Here is a 16,154-nt window from a genome sequence, read left to right as displayed (position 1 = left end):
TGTCAGCATTATAATCCCAACGTAAATAACTTAACCCAGCTCTAAGGTTAATACTGGAGCAGTCAATAAATTTCAGTCAATAAATCCTGAAGTGCAGTTGGCTGAAGGGAAATATGATGGTTCAAAGCCAAAAAAAAAAAAAAAAAAGTGAAGATAGTACTGGTTTCTTTTTTGGGGGGAGGGGGAGGATTTTTTTAACTGACAATTTTACAACAATATCTAAGACAAAATAGTATATTTCAGGAATAATGATCTGCCAGTTCTCATACTTTCCTACTCTGGCAGATTTATTTTGATTTCTGTGTCACTTTAATTAAATTATAGCTGATATTGAAATGTTAAAACTTTCTATCTTTAAATTAAAAATAGCAGAGTACATGTTCATTTTTACAGTTCCATTCTATTTGGTTGATGGGGCCCCAAAATAAAATGTCATTTTATTATTAGGAACATAAAAAGGTCGGAATGAGAGAGTTGTGGTTTAGAGTGAATCTCAGTGTGAATTTATCCTGGGTTTGGGACTGTTAAGTAAATAATAAAGTCACACTGAATAATGCATGAAAAATGGAAGTAGGTGATCTAGTATAGTAGATGATGTATTAGATGATAAATGGAAATATATATCAATCAGTGGTATTTGAGTGTTTACTCTGTGCAGAAAATGGTACTAGTCAACTTGGGCGAATACACTACAACAGAGTAGACACATTCCCTTCCCACAACAAGCTTACAGTCAGATTATGTAAATCAGTCTACTTTGGTTTATCATCTAATATTTCTTATATGCCTAAGTATTTATCAATATATCCTAATAAGCATTAGGTATTCAGTGTGGCCTAGTGGAAGAGTATAGGCCTGGAATTTAGAAGACCCAGGTTTAATTCCAGCTCTGCCACCTTCCAGCTGTATAACCTTGAGCAAGTCACTTAACTTCTCTGTTTCTCAGTTTCCTCATCTGTACAATGGGAATTCAAAACCTAATCTCCACTCTAATTAGACTGTGAGCTGGTTAGGGATGGAAACTGTGTCCAACCAGATTATTTTGTATTTACACCAGTTTTTAATGCAGTACTTGACACATAGTGTTCAACACGTATGTTTATTATTATATAACATGGAAGTTACTCCTCTCCCACCGACATATGGATTCAGACAGTGTGTAACCCCTCCCTCTGAAAGAGCACACTTTAGGAAAATGTGCTCTTTTGATTTAGGAGCCAAATCCAATGGCTCCTACTCCATTCTGATCCTCCTTGACCTCTCTGCTGCCTTTGACACTGTCGACCATCCCCTCCCCCTCCATACCTTATCTCACCTTGGCTTCACGGACTCTGTCCTCTCCTGGTTCTCCTCTTACCTCTCTGGCCGATCATTCTCGGTCTCCTACGCTGGAGCCTCCTCCCCCTCCCATCCTTTAACTGTTGGAGTTCCTCAAGGGTCAGTTCTTGGCCCTCTTCTGTTCTCCATTTACACTCACTCCCTCGGTGAACTCATCCGCTCTCACGGCTTTGACTACCATCTCTACGCAGATGACACGCAGATCTACATCTCCGCCCCTGTCCTCTCCCCCTCCCTTCAGGCTCGCATTCATTCATTCATTCATTCAATAGTATTTATTGAGCGCTTACTATGTGCAGAGCACTGTACTAAGCGCTTGGGATGAACAAGTCGGCAACAGATAGAGACAGTCCCTGCCGTTTGACGGGCTTACAGTCTAATCAGGGGAGACGGACAGACAAGAACAATGGCACTAAACAGCGTCGAGAGGAAGAACATCTCGTAAAAACAATGGCAACTAAATAGAATCAAGGCGATGTACAATTCATTAACAAAATAAATAGGGTAACGAAAATATATACAGTTGAGCGGACGAGTACAGTGCTGTGGGGATGGGAAGGGAGAGGTGGAGGAGCAGAGGGAAAAGGGGAAAATGAGGCTTTAGCTGCGGAGAGGTAAAGGGGGGATGGCAGAGGGAGTAGAGGGGGAAGAGGAGCTCAGTCTGGGAACGCCTCTTGGAGGAGGTGATTTTTAAGTAAGGTTTTGAAGAGGGAAAGAGAATCAGTTTGGCGGAGGTGAGGAGGGAGGGCGTTCCAGGACCGTGGGAGGACGTGACCCAGGGGTCGACGGCGGGATAGGCGAGACCGAGGGACGGCGAGGAGGTGGGCGGCAGAGGAGCGGAGCGTGCGGGGTGGGCGGTAGAAAGAGAGAAGGGAGGAGAGGTAGGAAGGGGCAAGGTGATGGAGAGCCTTGAAGCCTAGAGTGAGGAGTTTTTATTTGGAGTGGAGGTCGATAGGCAACCACTGGAGTTGTTTAAGAATGGGAGTGACATGCCCAGATCGTTTCTGCAGGAAGATGAGCCGGGCAGCGGAGTGAAGAATAGACCGGAACGGGGCGAGAGAGGAGGAAGGTAGGTCAGAGAGAAGGCTGACACAGTAGTCTAGCCGGGATATAACGAGAGCCCGTAATAGTAAGGTAGCCGTTTGGGTGGAGAGGAAAGGGCGGATCTTGGCGATATTGTAGAGGTGAAACCGGCAGGTCTTGGTAACGGATAGGATGTGTGGGGTGAACGAGAGGGACGAGTCAAGGATGACACCGAGATTGCGGGCCTGCGGGACGGGAAGGATGGTCGTGCCATCCACGGTGATAAAGAAGTCTGGGAGCGGACCGGGTTTGGGAGGGAAGATGAGGAGCTCAGTCTTGCTCATGTTGAGTTTTAGGTGGTAGGCCGACATCCAGGTGGAGACGTCCCGGAGGCAGGAGGAGATGCGAGCCTGAAGGGAGGGGGAGAGGACAGGGGCGGAGATGTAGATCTGCGTGTCATCTGCGTAGAGATGGTAGTCAAAGCCGTGAGAGCGGATGAGTTCACCGAGGGAGTGAGTGTAAATGGAGAACAGAAGAGGGCCCAGAACTGACCCTTGAGGAACTCCAACAGTTAAAGGATGGGAGGGGGAGGAGGCTCCAGCGTAGGAGACCAAGAATGATCGGCCAGAGAGGTAAGAGGAGAACCAGGAGAGGACAGAGTCCGTGAAGCCAAGGTGAGATAAGGTATGGAGGAGGAGGGGATGGTCGACAGTGTCAAAGGCAGCAGAGAGGTCAAGGAGGATCAGAATGGAGTAGGAGCCATTGGATTTGGAAAGAAGGAGGTCATGGGTGACCTTAGAGAGAGCAGTCTCGGTAGAGTGGAGGGGACGGAAGCCAGATTGGAGGGGGTCTAGGAGAGAATGGGAGTTAAGGAATTCTAGGCATCGATTGTAGATGACTCGTTCTAGGATTTTGGAAAGGAAGGGTAGTAGGGAGATAGGACGATAACTGGAGGGGGAAGTGGGGTCAAGAGCGGGTTTTTTTAGGATGGGGGAGACGTGGGCATGTTTGAAGGCAGAGGGGAAGGAGCCCTTGGAGATTGAGTGGTTAAAAATAGAAGTTAAGGAAGGGAGGAGGGCAGGGGCGATGGTTTTAAGAAGGTGAGAGGGAATGGGGTCCGAGGCGCAGGTGGAGGGGGTGGCACTTGCGAGGAGGGAGGAGATCTCCTCTGAGGATACTGCAGGGAAGGATGGGAAAGTAGGGGAGGGGGTTGTTGGGGGGGAGGGGAGAGGCGGAGGGGTGACTTTGGGGAGCTCAGACCTGATCGTGTTGATTTTCGTGAGGAAATAGGTGGCCAGATCATTAGGGGTGAGAGATGGGGGAGGGGGAGGAACAGGGGGCCTAAGGAGAGAGTTAAAGGTCCGGAACAATCGGCGGGGGTGACGGGCATGGGTGTCGATGAGGGAGGAGAAGAAGCTTTGCCTGGCGGAGGAGAGGGCAGAGTTAAGGCAGGAAAGGATAAATTTGAAGTGTGTGAGGTCGGCTTGGTGCTTGGACTTTTGCCAGCAGCGCTCAGCAGCTCGAGCATAGGAGCGTAGGAGGCGGATGGAGGAGGTGATCCAGGGCTGTGGGTTAGTGGAGCGAGAGCGGCGGAGGGAAAGGGGGGCGAGAGAGTCGAGATGAGTAGAGAGGGTGGAGTTGAGAGCGGAGACCCGCTCGTCGAGAGTGGGAAGAGAGAACAGGGCGGCAAGGTGAGGCGAGATGCTATTGGAAAGACGGATGGGATCGAGAGAGCGGAGGTCTCTGTGGGGCAGTAGCGAAGATTTGCAGGGGGAGGGAGTGTGAGAGATGAGGCAGGTGAGAAGGTTATGGTCAGAGAGAGGGATTTCAGAGTTGGTGAGTGAGGAGATAGTGCAGCGGCAGGAGATGACGAGATCGAGGGTGTGACCGAGTCGGTGAGTGGGCGCGGTATGGTGGAGGAGGAGGTCGGCAGAGTCGAGGAGGGATAGCAGGCGGGCGGCAGAGGAGTCGTCAGGTACATCCGTATGGATGTTGAAGTCTCCAAGGATCAGAGTGGGCAGAGAGAAGGAGAGGAGGAAGGTGAGAAAGGGGTCAAGGTGGTTGAAGAAGTCGGAGGTGGGACCGGGAGGGCGGTAGATGACGGCGACAAGTAACTGGAGTGGGTGGTAGAGGCGAATGATATGGGCTTCGAAGGAGGGGAAGGAGAGGGAGGGGGGAGGAGGGATAGTGCGGAAGCGGCATCGGGGCGAGAGGAGGAAGCCGACGCCTCCTCCCTTACCGGTGAGTCTGGGGGAGTGGGAGAAGGAGAGGCCTCCGCTGGAGAGAGCGGGGTCGGAGACCGTGTCTTCGGGAGAGAGCCACGTTTCCGAAAGGGCGAGGAGGAGGAGAGAGCGGGGGAGGAAAAGGTCATGGATGAAAGGTAGCTTGCCTGTAATAGAGCGGGGGTTCCAGAGGCCACACTTGAAAGTAGCTGTGGGTGCAAGGGGAGGAGGGGGGGAAGGGCGGGGGGAGGGGAGGGTTTGGATGGGAAGGAGGTGGCGGGGCCCTGGACAAGGAGAGGGGGATGAGGGGTGGCGGCGGGACAAGAGGACTGGGATGGGGCATGGGTGGGGAAGAGAGAAGGGGGGAGGGGGTGAAGAGGGGGTTTGGTGGGGGGAAGAGTAGGGGGAGGGGGAAGAGGGGTAGTGCTGGTAAAGTGGGGTTCTAGGGCGGGAGAGGTGAGGGGGGGAGGAGACAGAGGCGAGAGCGGGAAAGAGCTGAGCGAGAGAGGGGAAGGGGAAGGGGAGGATAGGAAGGGGCGGGAGGGGGGAGGGGGGGAGGAGGGACATGGCGAGGCCAGAGAGGTGGGTGGCAGCACTGACAACAATAAACAATAATAAACGAAATCGGTAATATAGCAACATGATACAATATGATACAATACAGTAGTGCTAATATAGCAACATGATACAGTATGATACAATATAGTCGTGTTAATAAAAGGGGTGATGATCAGGGTCGGGGGTAGACTCGATTAAGGGGCGACCTGATCAAATTCAAAGTCTGACGACAATAAACAATAAAAAGCGAGATCGCAAATATAGCAACATGCTACAGTAAGGCACACTACAATAGTGTTAATAAGCAGGCGATGACCAGGGTCTGCCTCCGGGACGTCTCCACCTGGATGTCGGCCCGCCACCTAAAACTCAACATGAGCAAGACTGAGCTCCTCATCTTCCCTCCCAAACCCGGTCCTCTCCCAGACTTCTCTATCACCGTGGATGGCACGACCATCCTTCCCGTCCCGCAGGCCCGCAATCTCGGTGTCATCCTTGACTCGGCCCTCTCGTTCACCCCACACATCCTATCCATTACCAAGACCTGCCGGTTTCACCTCTACAATATCGCCAAGATCCGCCCTTTCCTCTCCACCCAAACGGCTACCTTACTATTACGGGCTCTCGTTATATCCTGGCTAGACTACTGTGTCAGCCTTCTCTCTGACCTCCCTTCCTCCTCTCTCGCCCCGCTCCGGTCTATTCTTCACTCCGCTGCCCGGCTCATCTTCCTGCAGAAACCATCTGGGCATGTCACTCCCTTTCTTAAACAACTCCAGTGGTTGCCTATCGACCTCCGCTCCAAACAAAAACTCCTCACTCTAGGCTTCAAGGCTCTCTATCACCTTGCCCCTTCCTACCTCTCCTCCCTTCTCTCTTTCTACCGCCCACCCCGCACGCTCCGCTCCTCCGCCACCCACCTCCTCACCATGCCTCAGTCTCGCCTATCCCGCCGTCGACCCCTGGGTCACGTCCTCCCGCGGTCCTGGAACGCCCTCCCTCCTCACCTCCGCCAAACCGATTCTCTTTCCCTCTTCAAAACTCTACTTAAAAATCACCTCCTCCAAGAGGCGTTCCCAGACTGAGCTCCTCGTCCCCCTCTACTCCCTCTGCCATCCCCCCTTTACCTCTCCGCAGCTAAAGCCTCATTTTCCCCTTTTCCCTCTGCTCCTCCACCTCTCCCTTCCCATCCCCACAGCACTGTACTTGTCCGCTCAACTGTATATATTTTCATTACCCTATTTATTTTGTTAATGAATTGTACATCACCTTGATTCTATTTAGTTGCCATTGTTTTTACGAGATGTTCTTCCCCTTGACGCTGTTTAGTGCCATTGTTCTTGTCTGTCCGTCTCCCCCGATTAGACTGTAAGCCCGTCAAACGGCAGGGACTGTCTCTATCTGTTGCCGACTTGTTCATCCCAAGCGCTTAGTACAGTGCTCTGCACATAGTAAGCGCTCAATAAATACTATTGAATGAAAGGAAGGTAAAGCACATATACTCTACATTTTTCATCAGTTTCAAATAATTTGTTTTGGTGGCAAAGTGATTGTAAAGACAATACAAAATTATATAAATAAGTACAATAAATAAACATTATAACTGTACGATTTCTGTAAAAAAAAAAGGCAAGGTGCTTCTTTTTTTAATATGCATGTGTTGGGAAAAATATATTTCACTTGAGTACATACACCGTTATTAAACTAGGTCAGATGAATAATTTGTCATGATTATAAGAACTATAGGCTAGATATTTAAAGCTCAACTGTCTAAAGTGACAGATAACCCAGCCAAAATAATCTGTGTTTTGCTTGCTACATCAGGTAAATTATTCACCATTTAACGAGTAATTGACCCAAATTCAAAATTTCAGAATTTTCCTCCAAAATTATTTATAGTGTAATATGTGTCTAATGTGCAGGTCTATACCTTCAGAAATCATAGTCTCTTCTCTGAGTCATTAGGAAGCCATCGCACTGATGAAGGTGGCAATAATGATAAGATCACTATAGCCCAAGTCCATTCCTCTGTCTTCTTCTCCCGACTTTTATGGATGGCTTTGTACTGTTTCTACTCAGGAATAACCAGTCCATCTCAGAAAGCAATAAACAATCACAAATCAAAGGAAACCAAGCTCCATGGACTAAACTTCCGCTTGTCCACTCTCTAAGGAGATAGGATAGCTCACTTTGCTAAAGGAAGGGTTGCTATTTTAAAAACGAGTTGTTGATTTTTTCAAATAATCCATGCAATAATTGAGTGTGAATGCCACAGGTTTTGTTCCAATGCAATTTAAAATTACCTAGTCATAAACCCTGGAAAAGGGGGAATGTAATGAAAATTGCAAAAGATGCTCAACATTACCTATAATGAGAATGACAGCAGTACTTAATGGGTCTGATAATAAGGTTTATAATGAAAATTCCATCCAAGCCTTATACTGTTATTTAATGGATTATATTATAAAGCATCATTTGTCCATTCAGTTATTATTCAATTTCAGTAAATAGTCATATTAGATGCTGAGGGGGTAAATCCTTAAGTTTTCAAAGTATAATCTAGAGTTTTGGGTTTAATGGTGCGGCATTTTTGCAACACAATTTTAATGACAGTCAAGCTCAATGTCAGCTCAGTGTGAAATAAATAACTAAATATGTATATTATAGAACTTGAAAGAATCATATTCATTCAGAGTTGTTTTAGCCAAATGACTGTTCTATTGCTAATCAATTTTGAATTTGAGTAGTAGTTATAATTTTAAACATCAGAAACACTGGCTTAATGTGTGCAAGAGGCGAGAGAGATTGGAAATCATGGGATATCTATGGAAAGGTGGATTTTTTTAATGGAAGGATAGGTTCAACATTATAATGAAGTGTAAAAATAAGGGCTGATGGATGGGAAAACAAGACTGTATAGCTGATAAACAAAGAACCTTGTTTTACATGATGAAAGGGCAACGAAAAGAGATTGCAGTAGAAAGTGCCAGAGTACCACATGCATTATAATAGGCAACAGAAAGAGACTATAATAGAAATCACCAGTTGAACTACAATGAACTGTTTTAAGACTATTAGGGAAAAGATGATGGGGACATAAAAATCACAAGAATTTTGTCAAAGAGGAATGAGGACTCTTGATGAGAACACTACAAGAAGATGTAAAAACTTTTTATGTTAATGCACTGGTGATGTTTTCTGAATGACAATGACTGCCCAGTCCATTAACAGACACAACTGTAGTCTCACAGAGTGCTGAAGAAAGTTTCCAGCAGAGTTATGCAGATAGAACTGGATATAAGTGGTAGAAGCACAATTTCCTCTCTCTCTTCTATTTGGAACGCCCAGTAAAGGAATAGTATTATCTTCCTCTTACCCAAGTATTAAGGCTAACAGAGTCAAGATGGTAAAAAAAACAGATAACTGAAACTTCATGTTAAATGAAAAGTGTGAGCTTTAGCAGAGGAAAAACAAAAACCCTGAAAAAATTATCTTTAGCAGGTATTGGAACTCAATAGCAGAAATAGAAATTGAACTCTATTCACCTGGAAATCCTTCCCTGAAAGTAATAATAATAATGTTGGTATTTGTTAAGCGCTTACTATGTGCCGAGAAGCGCTGGGGTAGATACAGGGTAATTAGGTTGTCCCGCGTGAGGCTTACAGTTAATCCCCATTTTCCAGATGAGGTAACTGAGGCACAGAGAAGTTAAGTGACTTGCCCACAGTCACACAGCTGACAAGTGGCAGAGCCGGGATTCGAACTCATGACCTCTGACTCCCAAGCCCGTGCTCTTTCCACTGAGCCACGCTCTTTTTGTTTATTGCTGTAGTATCATGTTGATTTGAAACATTTCTTAGTTTGTTTTCTAATGAAATTTTGCTCACTGACCAAAGAATATACTTTTGAGAACTAGCTTTTCAAATATCTGTACAATTTTACTTAAATCTGTAAGACTTTATGCTTTGTAGAAATAACGAATGAGTCCCATAAGTGAACCTCTCAAAATTCCCAAGGATGGAAAAATCAATCATATTTATTGAATGCTTATTGTGTGTAAAGTACTGTACTAAGCTCTAGGGAGAGTACCGTATAACAGAGTTGGTAGACATGTTCTCTGCCCACAATGAGATTATCATCCCCACAAGAAGCTTAGGTAATACATCTTCACGAGAAAAATTCATCTTTAACAGAAAACAAAGTAACAGTGCCAAATGGCAATTTGATCTTAAAACCATCCACTCAACAGTCGTCATAGCTGCCACTGACATTTAATTTACTTATGAGATGGGAAGGGAATTTGTTCATCGCAAAAGAGCTAAGACTTGTAGGATCCAGTTCCCAGAAACAATGCCTCAGAGTCTGAACAATCTCTGAATGCTTGATACTCAAGGTCAGGCTATGAAACTTGAGTTTGAGCATGGGGTTTGGAAGGTTTCCATGAGTGACAAATGTCTTTCACCCCCACCTCTTTCAACTTCTCAGATTATATCCCATATAACCTATCCTTAGAGTCGGACTATTTTTTAAGTGCTTACTATGTGCCAGGAACTGTACTAATTGCCGAGGTAGACTGAAGCTAATGAGTCTGGATATAGTCCTTGTCACACATGGGACTCACAGTCTTAATCCCCATTTTAGAAATGAGGTAACTAAGGCATAGAGAAGTTAAGTGATGTGTCCAAGGTCATACAATGGACAAGTGGTGGAGCTGGGATTAGAACCCAGGTCTTCTGGCACCCAGGTCTGTGCTTTTTCCACTAGCCCATACTGTTTTTCAGCATGTTTTTGTGAGCATGTAAAGATGGTCCATGTTTTGTGGTCATACTTGACTGTTTTCCTGAGATTAGACAAAAGCACTGCCTATTTTGTTGCAAGTGTTTTTTAAAAAATCAGACTGATTACTATCACATGAGACTTGACATTGCCTCATTTGCCTTACTGACTATATAGATGGCTACTTTGTAAACAAAATCTCCGAGAAGTACCCATTCATGCCCTCAACTGTAATTTGTAACTGGGTTACTTTGTTCAATTCAGGGCTGCTGTGCTATTGTCTTTGAGCACCTTGCTGATTTCTTTATTTTTAGGAACTTGATATTTGGCCTACTTGTTATTTTTAATGTCACATTTCAGTGCCTTGGCTATGGTGAATTTGAAGTATATAAATCAATGGTCTGTTCCTCACATGGCTACTTTAATTTATACATCTTCAAATTCATACTTTTGGACAGTGATATAGTCAGTGTGGTGTTATTGCCTAGTTTGGATGGCTCTGAGAGAACAGATGTGGGGGAGGGAGGCAAATACAGAATCTTGACCCTTGTGCTTTCACACAGGTCAGAGGGAGGATGTGAGCAAGGGGTTATTGGCAAGATAAGTGAGCCTGAAGATACAGTGACTAAAGTGTCATTAGAGGAGTGAAGTGTAGGGATTGGGTTGTAGTGGGAAATCAACAGCCATCTATACTCACTCCCTTGGTGAACTCATTCGCTCCCACGGCTTTAACTATCATCTCTACGCAGATGACACCCAAATCTACATCTCCCCTGTTCTCTTTCCATCTCTCCAGACTTGTATGTCCTGCTGTCTTCAGCACATCTCCACCTGGATGTCCGTCTGCCAACTAAAACTCAACATGTTCAAGACTGAGATCCTTATCTTCCCTCCCAAACCCTGTCCTCTCCCGACTTCCATGTCACTGTGGATGGCACTACCATCCTTCCTGCCTCAAAATCCCATAACTTTGGTGTCATCCTTGATTAACTTGCATCCTTGACTCTGCTCTCTCATTCACCCGACACATCCAATCCATCACCAAAACCTGCCGGTCTCACCTTCACAACATCACCAAGAACCACCCTTTCCTCTCCAACCAAACCACCACCATGTTAGAACAATCACTCATCCTATCCCGACTGGATTACTGAATCAGCTTCGTCTCTGATCTCCTATGCTCCTATCTCTCCCCACTTAAGTCAATACTTCATTCCGCTGCCCAGATTAACTTTCTACAGAAACGCTCTGAGCATGTCACTCCGCTCCTCAAAAATCTCCAGTGGTTGCCCATCAAATTTCGCGTGAAGCAAAAACTCCTCACTATTGGCGTCAGTGCTCTCCATCACCTTTTCCCCTTCTACCACAACTCCTTTCTGTCCCTCTGTAGCCCAGCCCACACACTCTGCTCTTCTGCCACCGCTAACCTTCTCACTGTGCCTCGTTCTCTCCTGTCACACTGTTGACCCCTGGCCCACATCCTACCACTGGCCTGGAATTCCCTTCCTCCTCACATCCGCCAAACTAGCTCTCTTCCCCTCTTCAAAGCTGAGAGCTCGCCTCCTCCAGGAGGACTTCCCAGACAGAGTCCTCCTTTTCCCTCTGTCCCTTCTCCCCTCCCCATCGCCCATATTCCCTCCCTCTGCTCTACCCCCTTCCCTGCCCCACAGCACTTCTTTATATTTGTACATATTTATTACTCTATTTTATTAATGATATGTATATATCTATAATTCTATTTATTTTGATGATATTGATGCCTGTCTACTTGTTTTGTTGTCTGTCTCTCCCTTCTAGACTGTGAGCCCATTGTTGGGTAGGGATTGTCTCTATCTTTTGCCGAATTGTACTTTCCAAGCGCTTAATACAGTGCTCTGTACACGGTAAACACCTAATAAATACAAGTGAATGAATGAATCAACAAGGTAAGGTAGGAAAGAGAGAGCTGATCGTATGCATTAAAGCTGATGGTAAGGAGGTCCTGTTTGCTCTTAACTTCTCCTTGCCTCAGTTTCCTCATCTGTAAAATGGGGATTCAATGCCTGACCTCGCCCCTACTTAGACTGTGAGCCCTACGTTGGATGGACTGGGTCCAATCTGATTAACTTGCATCTTCCCAGCATTGAGTCCAATGCTTGGTAAGGACTTAAAAATACCACTACCATCATTTCATAGACTTTAGACTCCATTTCACTTGTATATACAAATCAGAAAATAACCCATTGGTAGAACAGGGAGCAACATAGCCTATTGGCAAGGAGGCCCCAAGTTTCCTCACACTTTTTGATCTCAAGCAATTAATTTGTCTTCCTTGGGTTTCCAAGTTGCTTCATCTGTAAAATGGACATAGAGTATCCCGTTCTCCCTCCCCTCTGACCTCGAGCCTTGTGTGAGATAGGGATTATCATCAATTCTATTACCTTGTCTCTGCTCCAGCCCTTAGCACAGTGCTTAGCATACAGCAAGCATTTAATAAAAAAAATCAGAAACATTAATAAAGCACCAGCAGAACTTAATACAGGAAAAAATTCCTACTATTTTTTCTGCATCACTTTCATACTTAGTGTTTTTGGGGGAATGATGATTTCTTTTTTATTCAACATGTAATATTCATTAATGTTATTATGTATCCTGTTTTCTAACTTGCTGTATGTATTCAAAAGTGGTGGGAGCACAATGATCATGTTAAATGAAAAAAATTAAAGAATACTGGCTGCTTCTAAGTTACAACTTATAAAGATGACACAGCCCTATAAAAGTGGTCAAACAATTTGAAAAATTTCTGCAATTTCAAACATTAGATTCTCTCACCATCAGGTTCTGAATGAAGTAGTTGAGCTTTATCACTTATCATAGCTCCCTGAATTTATATTGATCATAACATATCACAATGTGTATCTCCCTGAAACTGAAAAGAGCCAAAGAAAAGGCACAGAAACTGTTGTAGATGTCAGGGATAGGAAATAGGCTCCTATTTGTTAAGGAAGCAACTAGGAATATATGCCTGATTCAGGTTGGAGGGCTTCTTTTCCCCAGCCTTAAATTCTTGAGACCTCTCATTGTGCAAGGTAATCTTATCATAAAGGTGGTAAACAGCTTTGTCAATTTAAAGAGTCATAAATGTAAATGAAAAAGTACTTTTCCTGCTTCTCCAGCTACAACACAGCTACTCTCCTGACAAAATCTATCTCTTTTAGAGCTCAGTGCCTAAATGTCTATAAGACTTTCAGATGAGAGAAAAGCAAATGGGAGATAATCTAAAATTTTCACACAAATCATGTCTTTTATTGTTCTACAACCGAGGCTTCTAAAGTTTCCCCAAATGTAAGGAACAAAAACCACACCAAGTTCTAGGATCACTGACTTCCCAAACCCTCTTCGGGACCTTTCCATCTCACCCCCACCTTTTCCCACATTAAAACACCAGTTATCACCAGGGGAATCATTACTGCCTTCTCTGCAGCTCCTACCATCTGGAACAGCCTTCCTGTGCAGTTTCGCCTCATCAACTCGCCATCTCACTTTGAAACCTCAGCTGAAAACACATCTCTTCTCCCTTGCCTATATCTCTTAATTCTTCTATCCCAGGATTATTGACCTTATGACTCCCTGCTTTTAATTTATTCAGCATGCTGTCTCTATGAAGCCTCTATTAATTTATCCCACTACTTTGTTTAATTTACACCATAAAGCATAATAAGATAGCTCTACATATTACAAAGGCATTTAAAGTGGAGTTTATGTAGATGATACTATTGGAATTTTGCTTGGTGTAATGGATCATATTCAAATAACTTCTTCAAACTGATGGGTACTGCAAATCACAGAATTAAACAATGAATTGTAGCTCAAAAATAGACTAAGAGGATTGAGTTAGTAATGTTAGATCTCTTCCATATGTTTTAAATGAAAAGGAAAGGGAATTAGGTAAATTTAAACAGATCTCTGTCAAGTCAGAGGAGATTTATCAATGTCTCTCCTTTTCACTAGAATTTCAGCCTAAGAAAACAGAGTGTAAAGAGAATCTGGTAAAAGTAAATCTAGCTTTGCACAGTAAGAGTAGATTGGTTTCCAGAGCCCCTTGTCTTATCTTATGCTGTTGAGTTGTTTCCAACCCGTAGCCACACCATGGACACCATCTCTCCCAGAAAGGCCCACCTCCATCTGCAATCGTTCTGGTTGTGTATCCATAGAGTTTTCTTGGTAAAATAAGGAAGTGGTTTACCATTTCCTCCTTCCATGCAGTAAACTTGAGTCTCCACACTTGACTCTCTCCTGTGCCTTTACTGCCCAGCCAGGTGAGTTTTGACTTGTAGCAGATTACCTTCCACTAGCTAGCCACTGACTGACCTTGGACTGGAATGGGTAAGGCCTTTGCTTGATTCTCCCTCCCTAAGTCAACACTGGTAAGGTACTGGAAACTCTCCAGGTGCGAGCCTGAGAGGGGCCGGAAACTCTTAGACCATGAAAAAATGAAAACTCACCAATGCTGACTAGAAGATAAGGCTTGTGATGGTTTAGAAGGAGAAATGGATTTTTGTCTTTGCTCACAAGGGAGCCTCCATCTGTACTGAAATGCATTCAAACAGAGATGCAAGTTCTACTGCTTATCAGCTGGTTAGTCTATGTTTAAGTTCATAAAATACTGTAAAAAATTCCTAGGGAACAATAATGGATGGAGAAACACTGATGCTTAAAGAAGGAGGTCTTTACAACCACCTACAGTCTTTCCTCTTTTTTCTCTTCCATTCCTTCTCTTCTCTATGGAAAAAAATGGTTTGTGCAGGTATATGGTAACATACAGGTTGAGTACTACAATATAAGTTAAATTGTAGAATACATGGAAGAATATAACTTCTGCATTATTTGAAGTTGAGTGTATTCTACTATTGTAGCTGCTTTAGCCAAGCCAATCTATTTGGTAAATTCCTATAAGGCAGGAAGAGTGTCTACTGACTCCCTTGTACTCTCCACAAGCTTTGTTTTTATGTGTATTAATGTCTGTCATTCGTGTAGACTGTTAGCTCACATTGTGGATTGGGAACTTGTCTACCAACTTTGTTATACTGTTATACTGTATTCTCCCAAGTGCTTAGTTCAGTGCTCTACGCACAGTAAGTGCTGAAAAAATTACAATTGATTGCTTAGTAAAGAAAGTGCTAGATTCCACTGGTTGGAAAGCAACACAGGTTCTGGAATGATAGCTGCATGTCTGCCTGGGACCAGAAATATTCTTGATCATCTAACATCAAGGTTAAGATAACTGTCTTGAACAATTTGATTCACCTCAGAGCCTCCCTGCTCCAGGAATTCTGAGGTTAAAAAACTAGCAGTTTAGGCATTGTAGTGCCAGGATTTGTCTTTTTTCCTGTTGTTCCAGTGGAAGGCTTCAGGAAAATCTCAAATAATAATAATAATAATGGTATTTGTTAAGTGCTTACTGTGTTCCAGACTCTGTACTAAGCTCTAGGGTGGATACAAGCAAATTGGGTTGGAGAAAGTCCTTGTCCCAGGTGGCTCACATTCTCAATCCCCATTCGCCACATAAGGTCACTGAGGCACAGAGAAGAGAAGTGATTTGCCCAAGGTAACGCAGCAGACAAGTGGCAGAGCAGGGATTAGAACCCATGACCTTCTAATTCCCAGCCCTGTGCTCTATCCCCAAAGCCATGTTGCTTTTAGGCCAGCTGGTAAGGGTATAAAGGGAGTGGATGACCAACAGGAACTCCTGGGCAGGTACTGTCCCTAAGGCTGACTCCCTTCCAACACAAACAGCGATGAAATTGTATAACATGCATGATCTTAACCTTAAATGCTTTTCAGGTCTTCAGCAGAATTCTAAGAAATTGCATAGTAACCAATCAGTTGATGGATAATGGTTTATCAAGGCATAACTTAAAAAGCATGTGGATTCCGAAAAACCTTTCAACTAATGCCTTGTGATCTCTATACAAATTTAGCTATTGGGTGCAGGGGCTTGCACAGGATTGAAGAATTAAAATCTTACACAAGTTTACACAAGATAAAGTAATCTAACCAGATCACCAAAGAATCATTTAAAATAGAGGGCTTTGAAATGAGGAATAGAATTTGTGTAGATCTGCTTTGTTTGAGTGCTTTACTCAATTAATTTAAGCAGTGTCTCAATTTCTATCTGATAATTTGGGTTGACATTTATGCCTACCCATCATTATCTCTGAGGGTAAGGAAATGTTGAGCTACATAAATATGAATATA

The sequence above is a fragment of the Ornithorhynchus anatinus genome, chromosome X1 (genome assembly GCF_004115215.2).
Source record: "Ornithorhynchus anatinus isolate Pmale09 chromosome X1, mOrnAna1.pri.v4, whole genome shotgun sequence".
NCBI classification, from domain to species: domain Eukaryota; kingdom Metazoa; phylum Chordata; class Mammalia; order Monotremata; family Ornithorhynchidae; genus Ornithorhynchus; species Ornithorhynchus anatinus.
This window is presented reverse-complemented; position numbering follows the sequence as displayed.